This window comes from Phyllostomus hastatus, unplaced genomic scaffold (assembly GCF_019186645.2).
Source record: "Phyllostomus hastatus isolate PE091 unplaced genomic scaffold, TTU_PhHast_1.1 phas_contig_86, whole genome shotgun sequence".
Taxonomy (NCBI): Eukaryota; Metazoa; Chordata; class Mammalia; order Chiroptera; family Phyllostomidae; genus Phyllostomus; species Phyllostomus hastatus.
In genome coordinates, this window is record NW_025333977.1 from 55,251,518 (window position 1) to 55,267,930 (window position 16,413).

Consider the following 16,413-nt stretch of genomic DNA (forward strand, 5'->3'; position numbering starts at 1 on the left):
GGTGTGAGGTGATATCATAGTTTTAATTTGCATGTCTCTGAGAATTAGTGATATTGGGCATTTTTTTCTACTTACCATTTGTATGTCCTTTTGGGGAAGTATCTATTTAGGTCTTTTGCCCATTTGTTAATTGGATTGTTTATCTTCCAGGTGTTGAGTTGTATAAGTTCTTTATATATTTTGAAAAGTAATCCCTTATCAGATATATCATTGATGAATATATTCTCCCATATAGTGGGTTCCATTTTCATTTTAATGATGGTTTCTTTTGCTGTGCAGATGCTTTTTAATTTGATGTAGTCCCATTTTGATGCAGACACTGGCCCGCTGTGTCTGTGTCATTATGGATGAAATGAGGCATTCACACGGAATACCGAGACCAGTGGAAGAAAAGGGACAGCACAGCTTCTCTCTCAAGGGGAGTAAAAACCTTGACCCTTGCTGTTACTGGCCTTTATTGGGTTTCTGGGCACATTACATAATGGTCCTTATCTACTATGCACAGGTTCACTTTAGGTGGTTACCTTTTACAGAAAACAAAGGAGCCAATGCTGCTAATCACATCACAGAAGAGGGATATTTGCAAATGAAAAGGCAAAAGTTGTTGAACCAGTCTCACTCATCCTTGGAAGGTTTAGCATGGTTTTAGGGAGTTACTTTGCAATAAATGTCTTCAATTCAGGGTGAGGAAGTTTTATAGCAAGAGCAAGACTCAAAGTGATGTAGGCACATTGCAGGCCTGATTCCCCACAGGAGAACCTATATCCATGGGCGTGGGTCCTGTGCATCTCCAAGTGGGAGCTGGGCCCACACCATGCAGAATGGTCTTCTACACCATTTTATTATTTTTCCTTTTTTTGTCTTAGAAGACAATATCAGCAAAACTATTTCTATGAATGGCCTAAAATTTTACTGCCTGTGTTTTCTTCAAAAAGTTTCATAATTTTGTGACTTACACTTAAGCTTTTACCTATTTTGAGTTTATTCTTATGTATGGCATAATTTGAAATATTTGTTCTGGATCTGTGAAATATTTCATTGGTATTTTAATAAGAATTGCATTGAATCTATAGATTGCTTTGGGTAGTATGGACATTTTAATGATGTTAATTCTTCTAATCCATTAACATGGTATATGCTTCCACTTATTTGTATCTTCCTCAATTTCTCTTTTCAATATCTTATAGTTTTCTGAGTGTAGGTCTTTTATCTCCTTGGTTAAATTTATTCCTAGGTACCTTATTTTTTGTTGTTGCAATAGTAAATGGGATTGTTTTCTTAGTTTCCTTTTTTGAATGTTTATTATTGGTGTACAAAATGTCACTAATTTCTGAATGTTGATTTTTTCTGTCTTTTTTTTAAGAGGGAGAAGGGAATGGTGTGCTGAATCCTTTGTCCTGAGGGTTTTTTTTGTTGTTGTTGTTGTTGTCTGTTTGTTTTTAGAGACTGGGGAAGGGAGGAGGAAATAGAGGGAAGGAAACATCAGTGTGTGGTTGCCTCTCATACTCTCCCTAGTAGGGCTCTGGCCTACAACCCAGGCATGTGCTCTGACTGGGAATAGAACTGGCAACCCTTTGGTTTGCAGGTCAGCACTCAATCCACTGAGCTACATTAGCCAGGGATGAATATTGGTTTTGTAGCCTGCTATTTTGCCAGTGTTATTTTGAAATATGGTTGGTATTGTAAAACTCATTTTTTTCTGTGAAGTGATTATTAGAGAAGGCATTCTATTACAATGCAGAACAATTTTAGCTCTTCCATTTTATATCTGTGATTTCAGCATATCCCTTAACATATATTGCTTTCAATTCTCAGTTATTTTAAAAGATTTTGTAAAGAACTTTCTCAAATCAATAAGAAAAAAAGGTTAATTGTGAAAAATAGGGAAAATTCTTCAACAGGCACTTCTTATATGAGTATTTTTAAATGCTCAGTAAATATATAAAAAGTATTTAAAATCATTAGTTATCAGGAATACAAAAATAAGAATTTTAACCTAGTGAGATATGAAAACAAATGAGATAATAAAGAAAAGCAACAACAAACACTGATAACAATTGCAGACACTAAACTACCCACAACATTGGTCAGAGTACTGATTGTCTCAACCACTAGGGGAAACACTTTTAGCACTTCTTATAGCTAGAGGAATACCCCATTACTCAACAATTCTACTCCTAGGTACATAACAAAAACATATAAGTGCTTATGTCTCATAATACAATGTACAAGAATGTTTATATCACCTTCGGATATAATAAAGTTCAAACAGTTAAAATGTTCATGAAGTATGGAATGTATAAACAGCAGTTTCTCTCAAAATGTATACTGTACAAAGATAAAAAGGAATCAATTATGCTGTATAAAACACATAGATAAATCCCAGAAATATTATTGAGTAAAATAAATTTATGACATTTAAAAACTAGTAAAATAATCTAAGGTGATAAAATTCAGAATAGGGGTTACATTTTGGGAAAGTTAGTGATTAATGAGGAACAGAAAATATTCTGAGATGTTTGTGATGTTCATATATTGATACTAGTAATATAATTACTCAGTTGAATATATAATAAAAGATCATCAAACTGTAGCCTAAAGATATGTTACTTTTAATAGATTATAATTCTAAACTAGTTAATAATAATGCAAAAATTAGTTTATAAATTAGTTTTTAAATGCCCATACTATCCAAAGCAAGCTATAGATTCCATGCAGTTCTTATTAAAATACCAATGGCATATTTCCCAGATCTAGAACAAATACTTCAAAAAATTTTATGGAATCAAAACAAACCCCAAATAGCCTCAGCAATCTTGAGAAAGAAGAATGAAGTAGGGGGAAATCACCATAGCTGATATCAAACTGTATTACAAGGTCACTGTAATCAAAACCATCTGGCACTGACAGAAGAAGAGACACATAGATCAATGGACAGAATAGAAAGCCCAGAATTTAGCCCATGTGTCTATGGTCAATTGATATTTGACAAAGGAGGCAGGAGCATAAAATGGAGTAAAAATAGCCTTTTCCATAAATGTGCTGGGAGATCTTGACAGGTACATGCAAAAAAAAAAATGAAACTAGACCACTAATTTACAACATACACCAAAATAAACTCAAGATGGATGAAAGACTTAAATTTAAGTCAGGGCACCATAAAAGTCCTAGAGGAAAACATAGGTAGGGAAATTTCACATATCCCATAGAGCAATATTTTTGCTGATTCATCTCCTAGAGCAAGGGAAATAAAGGACAAAACAAACAAATGGGACTACATCAAATTAAAAAGTTTCTGCACAGCTAAAGAAAATATCATCAAAATGAAAAGAGATCCAATCGTATGGGAAAACATATTTGCCAATAATACCTTGGACAAGGATTTGATCTGCAAAATACATAAGGAACTCATATGACTCAACACCAGGAACACAAACAACCCAATTAAAAAGGAGCAAAGGATCTGAACCGACACTTCTCTAAGGAGAACATACAGAGGGCCCATATACATATGAAAGGATGCTCAACATCACTAGCCATCAGAGAGATGTAAATTAAAACCACAATGAGATATAAGCTCACACCAGTCAGAATGGCCATCATTAACAAATTAGCAAATAGCAATTGCTGGTGAGGATATGGAGGAAAAGGAACCCTAGCGCACTGGTGGTGGGAATGCAGACTGATGCAGCCACTGTGGAAAACACTATGGAGTTTCCTTAAACTAAAAATAGAACTGCCTTTTGACCTGGTGATTCTACTGTTGGCATTAAACCGTAAGAATCCTAAAATACCAATTTAAAAGAACATATGCACTGCTGTGTTCCTAGAAGCATTATTTACAATAGCTAAGTGCTGGAAACAGCTAAGTGCCCATCAGTAAATGAGTGGATCAAAAAATTGAGGTACATTTACACAATGGAATGCTATACATCGAAAGAAAGAAGAAACTCCTACCTTTTGTGACAACATGGATAGAACTGGAGAATATTATGCTAAGTGAAATAAGCCAGTGGTGAAAGACAAATACTATATGATCTCAACTATAAGTGGAACCTAATGAACAAAACAAACAAATGAGAAAAATAGAACCAGAGACATGGAAACAAGGAACAAACTTACAGTGATGAGAGGGGTGAGGATAATGGTGGAAAGAAGGGGAAGGGACTAGTCAAGGAACATATGTGAATGACCCATGGACATGGACAACAAGGTAGGTATTGGCTGTGGGAATAGGGGGTGGTGTGATGGGTGGAGGAGGGCAAAGGAGGGGAAATTTGGGACAACTATAATAGGACAACAATGAAATATTTAATAAAATATTATTTTTTAATTCTTACCTGAGGATATGTTTTTTTTTAATTAACTTAGAGAAAGGAAGGGAGAAAGACGGAGAGAGCGAGAGAGAGAGAAAGAGAATGAGAGAGAGAGAAAAATTATTGTGAGAGAGATACATCAGTCAGTTTCGTCCCATATGAGCTCTGACTAGGGGTGGAACCTATAACTTAGGTATGCACCCTAACTGAGAATTGAACCCACAATATTTTGGTGTATGGAACAACAGTCCAGCTAACTTAGTGATCCAGCTAGCGTGCAAAATAATTCTTTATGACCTCTTCCAAATCTAAAATTCTATGCTTCTTTGAAATCCCTAATCATTCTCCTTTTTTTTCTTTTCATTGATTTTTTGGGGTGACACTGGTTAACAAAATTATACAGGTTTTGGGAGCACAATTCTACAACACATCACCGATATACTATTGTGTTTTCACCACTCCAATTTAAGTCTTTATCACCATTTATCACTCCTCTACAACCCCTCTGCCAGGCAATCACCATACTTTTGTCTGCAGCCATAAGTTTTCTCTTTTTTTTTAACTAAAAACCCCCACTCCCACCCCCAGCCTCCCCACTCCAGACAGCTATAAGCCTGCTCTCTATCTCTGAGTCTGTCAATATTAGAATTTGGGGGTTAGACCTCATGCTTCTCACGGGGAACCCCTGCAGCTGAAATATCCCTCCAGAACCTCAGTCACCACCCATAAGAACGAGGCCAGCCCTTTTTGTAGCTCCATCTTTCCTTCTAGTGCTAATGTGGCTTCTTCTGTAAATTCTTGGTTATAAGACCACTCCTTAGCTCGTCTTCAGTTGGTTATTCAGCATTATTGTTCTGTAAGTTAGTGGTAATTTCAATTTGGCTCTGGGAGGAGGTGAATGTAGCTCTACCTCTTCTTCTGCCATCTTAAACCTCATTCTCCTTTTGAATTTCCTTGTCTACATCTACATTCTTGTTCCTTTGCTTCATCTGCTGTTTTCAGTCTATATAAATTATTTTCATACAGGGAAATTCCCTCAGATGAATAATTTAACTCACTATTATGGCTTTAAAATTTCCACTGCCCCACTTTATACTTATATTTACTTTAATCTGTACTTTATATTTACTATCTCTTTTTTTCCCATAATAAATCTTTGCATTTTGAGTGTTAAACAGACCAAGGTAGCAATGTCACACATGTTACAATCAATTGTAAGCTGATTTTTATATTGGATTGGGAGAAAACCTTTAGAAGATACTTATCTTATAAACTGAGAATATGTTAATAGTTACATCTTTAAATGGCTGCCATGTTTATTGCTTCTAATCTAATTTTTTATCATGTTCTGTTTTTGAGGATTCAACATCAACATCTGGAAAAACTATATTGGAGAATAGTTCATTTCCTGAAATTGCAATTCATTAAAATAAAGATGAATTAAACGTATATATCTAATTTCTTAATAAATTAAAATTTTCTATTTTATTTTCACATTTTACTATTTAGATAATGTTCTTAGAAATCAGTTATTAATAATTGGTGTATGTGTTTTCTGAGAATAATAAAATTAGAATGAAATAGAAGCCTGACAATATAAAATATTCTATATCTCTCATGGTAAAATAACACACAATATTTTTCTTTTTTTGCTTTTTTCTGGGAGTTTGTCATAACACTCATCTTAGATCAATCCTCACAAACAAATGTGTATTTTGAAGTCCATGTTATTTGAAGATAGCAACTTCCTCATAACAGTGTGATAGCACATCTAAATTCTAGGGGATTTTATACCTCAGCAAACATTAATACAATGCAAATGACAATTTACTGGCTTTCTTTTATTTGTGATCTTTTATTCATTGCTTCATGTAGAGCAAATGTGGTATGTAGTCTTTGTTTCTCAAATGCAGACAGTGCAGAAATCTTGGATCAGCTATCTTTTATTTTTATTTTTGAACTGAGAGGGTAAATATGTAACATTTTGCATTTTATTATTGGGTGAGTCCCTTCTAACATTTAAAAAAATCTGATGGCTATTATTTATTCTGGAGAAAATAAATGTAGTATTGGTATTTAGGTAGTATATTGAAATGTTTTTCTTACTAAAATATTTTGATTAAATAAAAATTAAAAGTTCAATTTTATTACTTTCAAATATGTGGTGTTGGCATCCATATACCTGCTTTGAATTATCTTCAGTTGAGCTGTTATGGCATAATGAGTAGTAGAGAAGCAGAGTATAAGTACCAGAAAATAAGCATTGGTGCTTTATGTTAAAGAATATAACACTTAAAGATAAATAGTGTTCACTATTTAATTCCCGAATATGACGAGTTATAGGTCCTGATCTCAGCGTTAAAGAGCACTTGATTCTCATCAACACAAAAGGTTTTCTGCCCTGACCGGTGTGGCTCAGTGGGTTGGGCGTCATCCCACAAAGTGAGCGTCACTGGTTCTATGCCAGGTCAGAGCATGTCTGTTTCTCTCCCTCTCTTTCTCTCTCCAGTCCTCTCCTTCTAGAAGTAAATAAATAAAATCTTTTAAAAGAAGGTTTTCTAATGAACCAAAATACTTTATAAAAGTTTCTTTAGGGACTCCCCAGTTGTATAAGTGCTAGGCAACAGCTGCCCATTTTACTGCTGGATAGCCTTTACTTTGTCACTTTGCTTTCTCTGGTTGTGGTCACTTGTTTATTTGTTTGTAAGTTCTGCCTTCTGAGCTTACATGTAATAATGTGACAACACAGAAATGTATACATACACCTTTCATGAGCTTTCACAATCGGTTCCTCCAGGCTGATCAGCTTCATCCTTATGACTTTTAACCATTTTCCTTTTTCAGCACCCTTGCTCTTTCTCGGTGTCCTTTCATTTATTCTTTTTTCCCTCCTTTCTAATTTTCAGTAATTAGGGTCTTCTATATATCAAACACTGTAGTTGTTACTAATGTTATAAAGGTGAATATAATAAAGACAATATCTTCAAAGAACTTTAGTAAACTTACTAGTGTCAGCTAAACAAATATTTACAATCCTATAAAACAACTACTGCAATGGAAAAAAAACTTTTGAACCATTATTGTAATCAATCCTGATAATAATACTCTAGATATGTATATTATAATGTTTGTTTTGCAAATTATAAAGGTGATATATACCCATTGTAAAAAATAAATGCAACCAATGAAAATAAAAATTATTATTATCATAACCATTTGTTACTCATTTGCTTTGTGTCAAGAAAATTTACTAAGCATTTTGCATTTATTATCTAAGTTAAATTGTACAATAAAACTTTGTTGCATGTGCTATTATTATCTTAATGTTCAAGTGTAAAAGGTGAGGCAAAAATATATTAGGTGTCTTGCCTAAGTTTATGCACTTAGAAATTGGTAATCCTTTGTTAGAGCTAAGATGATTTGAATCCTGATCCTGCACTATTATAACACTTGAAATGACATGAATATCACACAAATTATATTTTGACATGTTCTACTTTTGGCATCCCTATGTTCATTTTCCTTTTTCTTTGGCCATAGCATCCTGGTTTTCCACTCAGGAATTCACCCTGAGCTGTGGGACTTGCTTTATTACTCTCAGCTCTAGTTATGGGCCTTGAAGCAATCAGCAGCACTTTTTTCCTGTGGCTTGTAAATAGCTTATAGATTATCTTGACACCAAAATGCAACCAAGGAAATATTGGCTTAGTACTTCTAAAATTCTTATGCTTCTGCAGAAGTCACTTGAAATTCTCCTAAAAATAAACAAGAAAAAAGGCAGCTTTTTGAAGTGTTGGAAGCCACCTTGTCATAATGGAGAGAACCTACATTATGTATCTTACAAGCAGGTGTAAACACTATTAGGTAAACTGTGCTACAAGATCATTCCTTACTTGAGCTATTCAGATACCTATGCCATATATTTCCTTTTACTATTCCAACCTATTTAGATTGGTTTATATTATTTGAAAGCAAAAATTTCCAGCCTGACATTGTTCAATAAACAAAGTATACTTTATTAAATTCACAGCATAGGTAAGTACAGATTGTAGACAAAACCATTCTTATTGGTCCCTCTAAATCTTCTCCAACCACTGTCTCACTGATTCAGTTAACTTTGACATAGAACTCTGTCATTTCTCTCCCAAAAGTATTATTGATGTTTAAGTGTTATTGAAATAAAATGGCAAAGATAATATTCCTTAATATATTCTTGTTATAAATGATGCAGCAAATTTTAAAGATTGGGATGATATTGGTTATATACATTTACATTTTTATTTAATAATTTTCATTAGACATCTACTATGTGTCTGCCTTGGGGATGAAAATATGAACACATAAACAAGATCTCTGTGCTCACAGAGTTAACAGGGTCTAATTTTCTTCTGAACAGACACACAGTCTTTTAAGGACACTAAATGCAAATATAATGATAAAGCAGTTTAGAAATTAGTAGAAAATAATGTAAAAACACATAACATTCATTTTTCTAGTAGCACAGTCAACTTAGAATACCAAAAATGAACTGAATGTTCATGTTTAACAAATGCCCTTCAACTACATAGACATGAAACGATCGATAATTAGAAAAATGTCACAATGGTTTCATGTTGTTCCTGTAGGAATCTTTGCTACACAGAAGACGTGACATACATTTCAGTGTTTTGACATGATTAAGTGTCAAGGGAGTGACATTTCTGGGGTAACACAAGGTTGAATTACACTGACTAAAAATACAGGTTTCTATTACCTCAGCTGGAAGGAACATAAGTATAACACTTGTGATTATAAGTGATTAATAATTTAACAGAATTTTATTTTTAATAGGAAGAGAAATAACTACTAAATTAGAAAAAAGGTATATATCAAATAGCCCTAATATTGTGTTGAAAATATTTTATAACACATTTTCATTTTAATATTATTATATATGTATTTTGCTGAAAATAGTTATGCTGGGTTTTTTAAATACTGAATTAATGCTAAGTAGATCATTGTGAGTCAAGCATTTCCAATTACCATTGCCTCAGTATTTTTGGTTAACTATTTTTGGTTAAATATTATTAGCTATCCTCTTAATTTAAATTTTAGATATATTTCAAAATAAGTTATGCAAAACATTTTCCTTCTACTGTATCTTAAGCAAAAAATATTTTATTTACTTTGTTCTGTAGAAAATATGATTTATAAAGGGTGCATTTCCCCATTTATCATAATTTTAACGAATATACTATTGTAGAGTTATAAAACTACAGTTTATGAAAGAACAATTACCTTAATTTTTTAGCTTATATTTAAAAAGGAATTCTTTTCTCATTTTTTCATAGAAGATTTTATAATTATTTACTTACATAAGAGTCACTTAAGATTGTTACTAATTGATTTAAAAATAGCATTTTCATTTTTTTAAATGTATTTAAAAGGTTTTAATGATTATGTAGAAGGAAATTCTTTAACTTACTAAGAGTGGTAATATGGGGTATTTGCAGCCTAAAAAAAAACAATGAAGGTTGCTGTGGACTGAAAGGGGTTCTTCTCCCCACCTCCAAAATCATATGTTGAAGTCCTATGCCCAAGTGACTGCATTTGGAGATAAAGTCTACAAGGAAGTAATTAAGCGTAAATGAAATCATAAAAGTGTGGTTCTTGAAGGAATAGTGTCTTTAAGATTGAAGACACTTGAGATCTCCTCTCTCCCATGTGAGAACACAACCAGAATCCAACCATACTGGCATTTTGATCTCAGACAGACGTGAAGTCTTCAGAACTGTGAGAAAATAAATATCTGTTATTTAAGCCATTCAGTCTATGGTAATTTGTTATAGCAGCCTGAGTTGACTAATAAAAGGGGAGCTTTAAAATAAGCACCTAAGACCACAGAAGACAAAAATAATGATAATAATAATAATAATAATAATGAGAGAAGCTCCAAAAATCTTTTAATCTTTATTCATAAATTTCTTTACTAAATAAATATTGATTCCACATACACTATGTGCCAGACAATGAGATAAAAAGCATGAATAAGATTATTTCTGGCTCAGAGGAGTATGCATTTTAACATATTACTTAATAGAAGCAGTTTATCAGCATGGAGTGTGAAAAGACTGCTATTTTAACCATAATGACACAGCAGTCATGAGACCTTAGAGAAATAGGAGTGAATGCTAATGGAGAGCCATACAAATTCTTAGAAGAAAAGCATTCTGGGGAAATAAAAAGTAAAAGGGAAAGTCTTGAGACATAAGGAACACACATGGTTTATCCACACAAACATCAAGGAGTTGTTATAGACCATTGTTGTGAGATGGGTGTGCAGTGGGAGGAAATAAGGATTGGAAAGGATGGATGTCATGTTGGACTATGGAGGCCATGGGAAACACTTTGGAATTAATTCCAAAAGGTGCGGTATATTAGTTTAAATTGTACATACACTGTAATTTGAAACGCTGGAGAAGTTACAAATAAAACTGAAGAACATGAAATTGATTTAAAAATCTTGATTTTTATTAACAATGAGGAAATTCAGGTAGGCAAAAAAAAAAAATTGTCCCTGATATTTTCCCCTTTGAATGTAATCATACATTTACATGTGGTGAATTAGGCTTTTTCCAGTTCTGTGATCTAAGACATCCTCTCCCACATAACCTTCTTAACTTTTCTTCTTGGCATTTACTGTTACATCCACATAGAGGCATCTCTATTTACTTCTTTATTGTTTAGTTTATCTGTTCTACTATTAGAATATAAACTTCATGAGGGAAGAGATTTTTGTCTTCCTCTGAATTATATCCTATTTTTAAAGATTTTATTTATTTATTTTTAGAGCAAGGAGAAGGGAAGGAGAAAGAGAGGGAAAGAAACATCAATGTGTCATTGCCCCTAACATATCCCCCACTGGGGACTGGGCCTGCAACCTAGGTATGTGCCCTAACTGGGAATTGAACCTACAACCCTTTGGTTCATAAGCCTGTGCTCAATCCACTGAGCTACCCCAGCCAGGGCTGCATTATATCCTAAATGGCTAGACTAGTGTTCATTAAATGTTGAAAGACTGAATAAATATAATTCAACAGTTGAAATCAAATTTGGTATAACAATGAGAGCAATGGAAGCTCTAGCAGAGTGCAGCATTTGTCTATTTTCACCATAAAATTAAAAGTCCTGAAAGACTGGCTGGGTTTATGTCTACTTTATTCAGGTAAAATTACCCACTATAGCACTTTAAGAACAAAGAAAGTTACCTGTTACAGGTAATCTAAAGAAATATTACAGTTAGTAGGAAAATGCCACAAACAACTTAAACTATTTTAACTCATTTGAAAAATAATTCTTTTTTAAGGAAAATATTGAAAAAAAAGACAAGTTGAAGAAACAACTTGAAGTATAGAAATTGAGAAATTAAATGGTAGATGTCAAAAAATCAGTGAAAACTTTAATTCCAAAGGGTCAAAGAATTGGATAAATGGGATGTCTACTTTTACATGATATTAAAAAAGAGAGTATTAAACCCTCTTTTAAATTATTTTTACTAATATATTTATCAATATTAAATTAAGCTGAATATAATCTCCATGATGTTCCTGTCTTCCCTGACAGATGAATGACACATGATTTTATAATACCATTACCATAGTTACTGTTGTACCTACCTGAATAACTCTTATATTTTTCAACTTTTGGGGGGATATTTATTATAGTAGGCCACCTACCACATTTTAGTATTGATTAATTTTGAGAAACAAAATTAAATATCATATTTAAAGTATGTCTATTTAAAAATAAACTATTAGCAGCCTAGGCATTTGAACTTGAGCAAAATATGTATTATTAATTTCAAGAATACAATTTTTTGTTGTGATTATTTAAGCCAGACAAGGTTTCAGTGTCACTGGGGAATTAATGCAGGGATGATCTCGGGATTTGCATAGTAATTGGATTGACACATATGCCACACTGTACAGGACTATGGACACAGATGGTAATGAATATACTAGCCATGGTCCCTTAGATCAGTACAAAAATGTGATGAAATTGATTTTTTTTTTCTGTGAGGTTCATAAGTAACCATGCTGGCTAATGAGCTAATTTAGATAAGCTTCAAACAAGAATATAATCACATTAATGGTAATTGATAGAAAGCAGCATAAAATGAAGAATTTTAGTTTCCATTCCAAGTTTTAATTAGCAATTAAAAGTTACTTGATCTAAGACTGTTTCATTGTGTTATTATACTTTTTATATAAATATGTAAAATAGTTTTAGAGATGTTATTTCACACAAAGGTGTCTCTAAAGAATATGTTACCAAGTATCCTTTCAGTAATAAATATTCTAAAAATATATTTTAGCTAAATAGTGGAAACATGGTACAGTTATAAATATTCTTATGTATAAATGAAATTCTAATAAAAGGAAGAAGAAAAACTTTTTCTATGTGAAAACATAATCTAAATTAATGCCAATTCTCAAATGCTTGAATTATTTCTGAGTCACATATTTGCTTTCACATAATTTGGAAACTGATGGATTGTATGCCTGAATTATTGTCATTTGTTAATATGTAAAAATATTTAGTATTGACAAAATGAATTAACAAGTAAAAAACATTAAAATGCTTTCTTAAAGCAACCTTATTATTTGTCATTTCAGCCATAAAATTTATATAATAGAATGTTCAAATGTTATTGCCAATTATGTATGAAATATTTAAAAAGAACACACCATATTTAAGCTTTAAGTGTATATAGTAGAATTTAATATCACTTTTGACAACTCTTAACACATCAGTAGGACAAATCCACAAAAGGAAAAGAATATTCAATTAAGAAGTGCAGAAGTATTTATTAGTCTAAGGGCTATTTAAGATAATACCTGCTCAATAAGAGTTAATTCATCAAAAAGCACTTTTAAAGTATGGTAATTTAAGTTTACTTTTTGGCCTTATGGATTATGTGAGTCCTTTTTACAACTGATTTTATTATTTTTTAAAAGTAATTGTGTCTCTTTTATTTAATGTTTAAATATAGCATTATTTGTCCATTGACACTTTAAAGGTTTTACAAATAAAAACTCATTAAATTTACATTTTTACTTTAAATGTGTTTCCTTGCTAGTATCTTTCCTACTACAACTTGAGGGATTCAAGTGTTATTCAGGTAAGACAAAGTATGTGATTTATTCATCTTTAAAACCTATTCTTTTTAATCCCTGGCACAAAGAAGCAAGTGTTCAACAGATTTTGGTGAATGCAAGAGCAGATCCAGCTTAATCTGCTATTATCTACAAAGGGAATTATCTTCAAGATAATAGCTAGGGGTACTCATATTTTTTAATAGTCTGATGTTAGTAATTCCACTGGTAATTTTACAAAGTACATAGAAATTGCAAATACCCTTCAAAATACTCTTGACCACAAAAACTTACCAAACACATTTTCAACTACTTTTAAGCATGAAATCTTAATGATGTAACATGATTTTAATTCACAATACAAGAAAATATTTACATCTCATGAACAGGGTTAAACACTAATATACTAGCATTAAGAAAAATAGTATACCTTGCACTCTCTGCTCCCCTGTATTTTTTTTAACAGAGGAAACAATATAATTTACTGCTTTCTTAATGCCTTGGAGCCATTATGTACCTCAGTTATGTGATATTCTATGCTATGACCAATATCGGGTGACCATGGATGTTGATGTTATGAATCCTGTTACCAAGTTTGAATAGTCTAATGTAATTAAGTGCAAGATACATCACAAATCAGCAATCATTTCTTTTCTTCCCTGTTTTAGTCACTTTCTTTAGTTGCCATTATGTTTTGCTAAGTTTGTACGATTAACTAAGGAGAAAAGTTCAAGGCCACAGCTTGAGCAATTTGACTGAAGCATAGGACATTTGGGGCTGTGGGAGGAGGTAAGTGAATAAGACAGGAAGTGAGCTATATTCAAAAAACATATTCTGAAGAAAATATATAATCTTTCTAAAAATTCTCCATGAGCTCGGTTTTACCTCATACTTAGAGTGACTTCTAAAATAGTAGAAAGTTCCCAAAACCTATGGTACCAGATGTTTTATTTAACGGATTGGAAACTAAAAATCTGTTTGGTTGTCATTCATTGCACTTTTGAGGATTTAACCATAAAACGAGTTAATGAAAAGGAGGAGAGACAGACCAGAATCTCTTTTTCATATTAAATATAATACATTTTTTGGTATTATCAATTCAAAAATGTAATAGGATCATTTTATATTGATAGATAGTCAATAGGTAGATATACATATTCATAAACTCATAACAGGTCTACTTATTCATAGATATAGGTATAATATTAAAAGTTTAATAAGAATACTGTATTTGAATGGTCTTTAAAAGGACTATCAAATACATATTTAATATAAATATTTGAAATTATTTAGTTTATTTCTTCTACATTTAAATTTTTAAGCTTGCAAACTTTTACAAATTGAGGAGAACCTCTCACATGTTAGAGCAACTGTTTTTATTTTCATAGAAGTAATGATCAAGCAAATATTATTTAAAGTTACCAGAATATCTAACTTCGCAGTTTGCCTATTATTTTTCCTATTATCAATGAAGATAGCTGATCTAACTATTATATGGGATTACTCTTTGTTGTATTTATATCAATGTCATATGTATTCCTTCTATATCAACTCATGTAGTAAATAAACCTGGGTTGAGCTTTATTGTCACGCTGCTTCTCTATGGAAGTGCATCCTGGAACCTGCAGGCATAGCAAATGGGCCAGGAAGGTTAAGATGTACTGTCGTATATGCAGAATGTCATCATTTAGAGCAGGGGTGTCCAACCTGCAGCTGGTGACTTGCTTGTGGCCCATGATGGCTATGAATGTGGCCCAACACAAAATCATAAATTTACTAAACACATTACTTAGTTTTATGATTAAGTTTTATTATTTTGATATGTAAATTTTCTATATTAAAGAGCACAGACTTGGGACCTACTCAATGATTTTAAATGATTATCGAAAGGGCCATTGCATAATTAGGGTACTTGTGTGAGGACTTTTTGTTTATCTGTGGTGGTGGGTATCACAAAGATTATGCAGAAAATTTTTTGTGCTCATCAGTTTCCATTAGTCTTTGTGTATTTAATGTGTGGCCCAAGACAGCTCTTCTTCCAGCATGGCCCAGAGACCTCAAAAGTTTGGACACCCCTGAATCAGAAGGTGCCTCAAAGAGTATACTAATCTTCCTTCTTGCTGTGGTCAGCATCTCAATGATATTTTCCTCTACTCTTAGATATTGTCAACTGAAAGGAAAAATAATCTTTGAGAAGTGAGAGAGAGGGAAATATTTGTAAATTATTCTTTATTTCTAAAGTCTTTCTTCAAATACATCCCTTCAGTTCTTAATTACTCATTTATTGTTTATTTCTTCATCTGACTTTCCTTCCTTCCTCTCTCCCTTCCTTCCCTCCTTCCTTTCATTCCTTTCATGCTGGAATCTAGAATTCAGCACAGTTCACTGATAAGTGTGTGGCTTATGAGGGTGCTTGAAAGGAAAGAGAAACCTTGGGCTTTTGAAAGCTATATCTACTATCTATTAAAGATTGCTAGTTTGTTTTTTTTCTCAACATCATAGTTAATCAATTTACTTTAGTTATTTTTCTCTTAGTTTGTTGTGACAGAGATCAAACACATCCCTCTCGAAAGAAAGAAAGAAAGAAAGAAAGAAAGAAAGAAAGAAGAGAGAGAGAAAGAGAGAGAGAGAGAGAGAGAGAGAGAGAGAGAGAGAGAGAGAGAGGGAGGGAGGAAGGGAAAAGAAAACTTAACAAGCAATCAAGTATGTAGACGTGCTGACCTGTCCTCCACTAAGTTGAGTAGACCACATAAAGTCTTGAGCTTTCAATTTAACCTGCCAAATTCGAGGTATAGGAACTTTTAATTCCTAAGAGAGACCGTGAAATGCTGCATCCACTTTTCTCAAATACACATTACCTTTTCTTTTAGCTTCAGGTATTTATTCATGTTCCATCTTTCTTTGGAGTTCATTTACTTCACATTTTGGTGGTAGCCTAACTTAAGCTCCCTTCAAGCCTTACA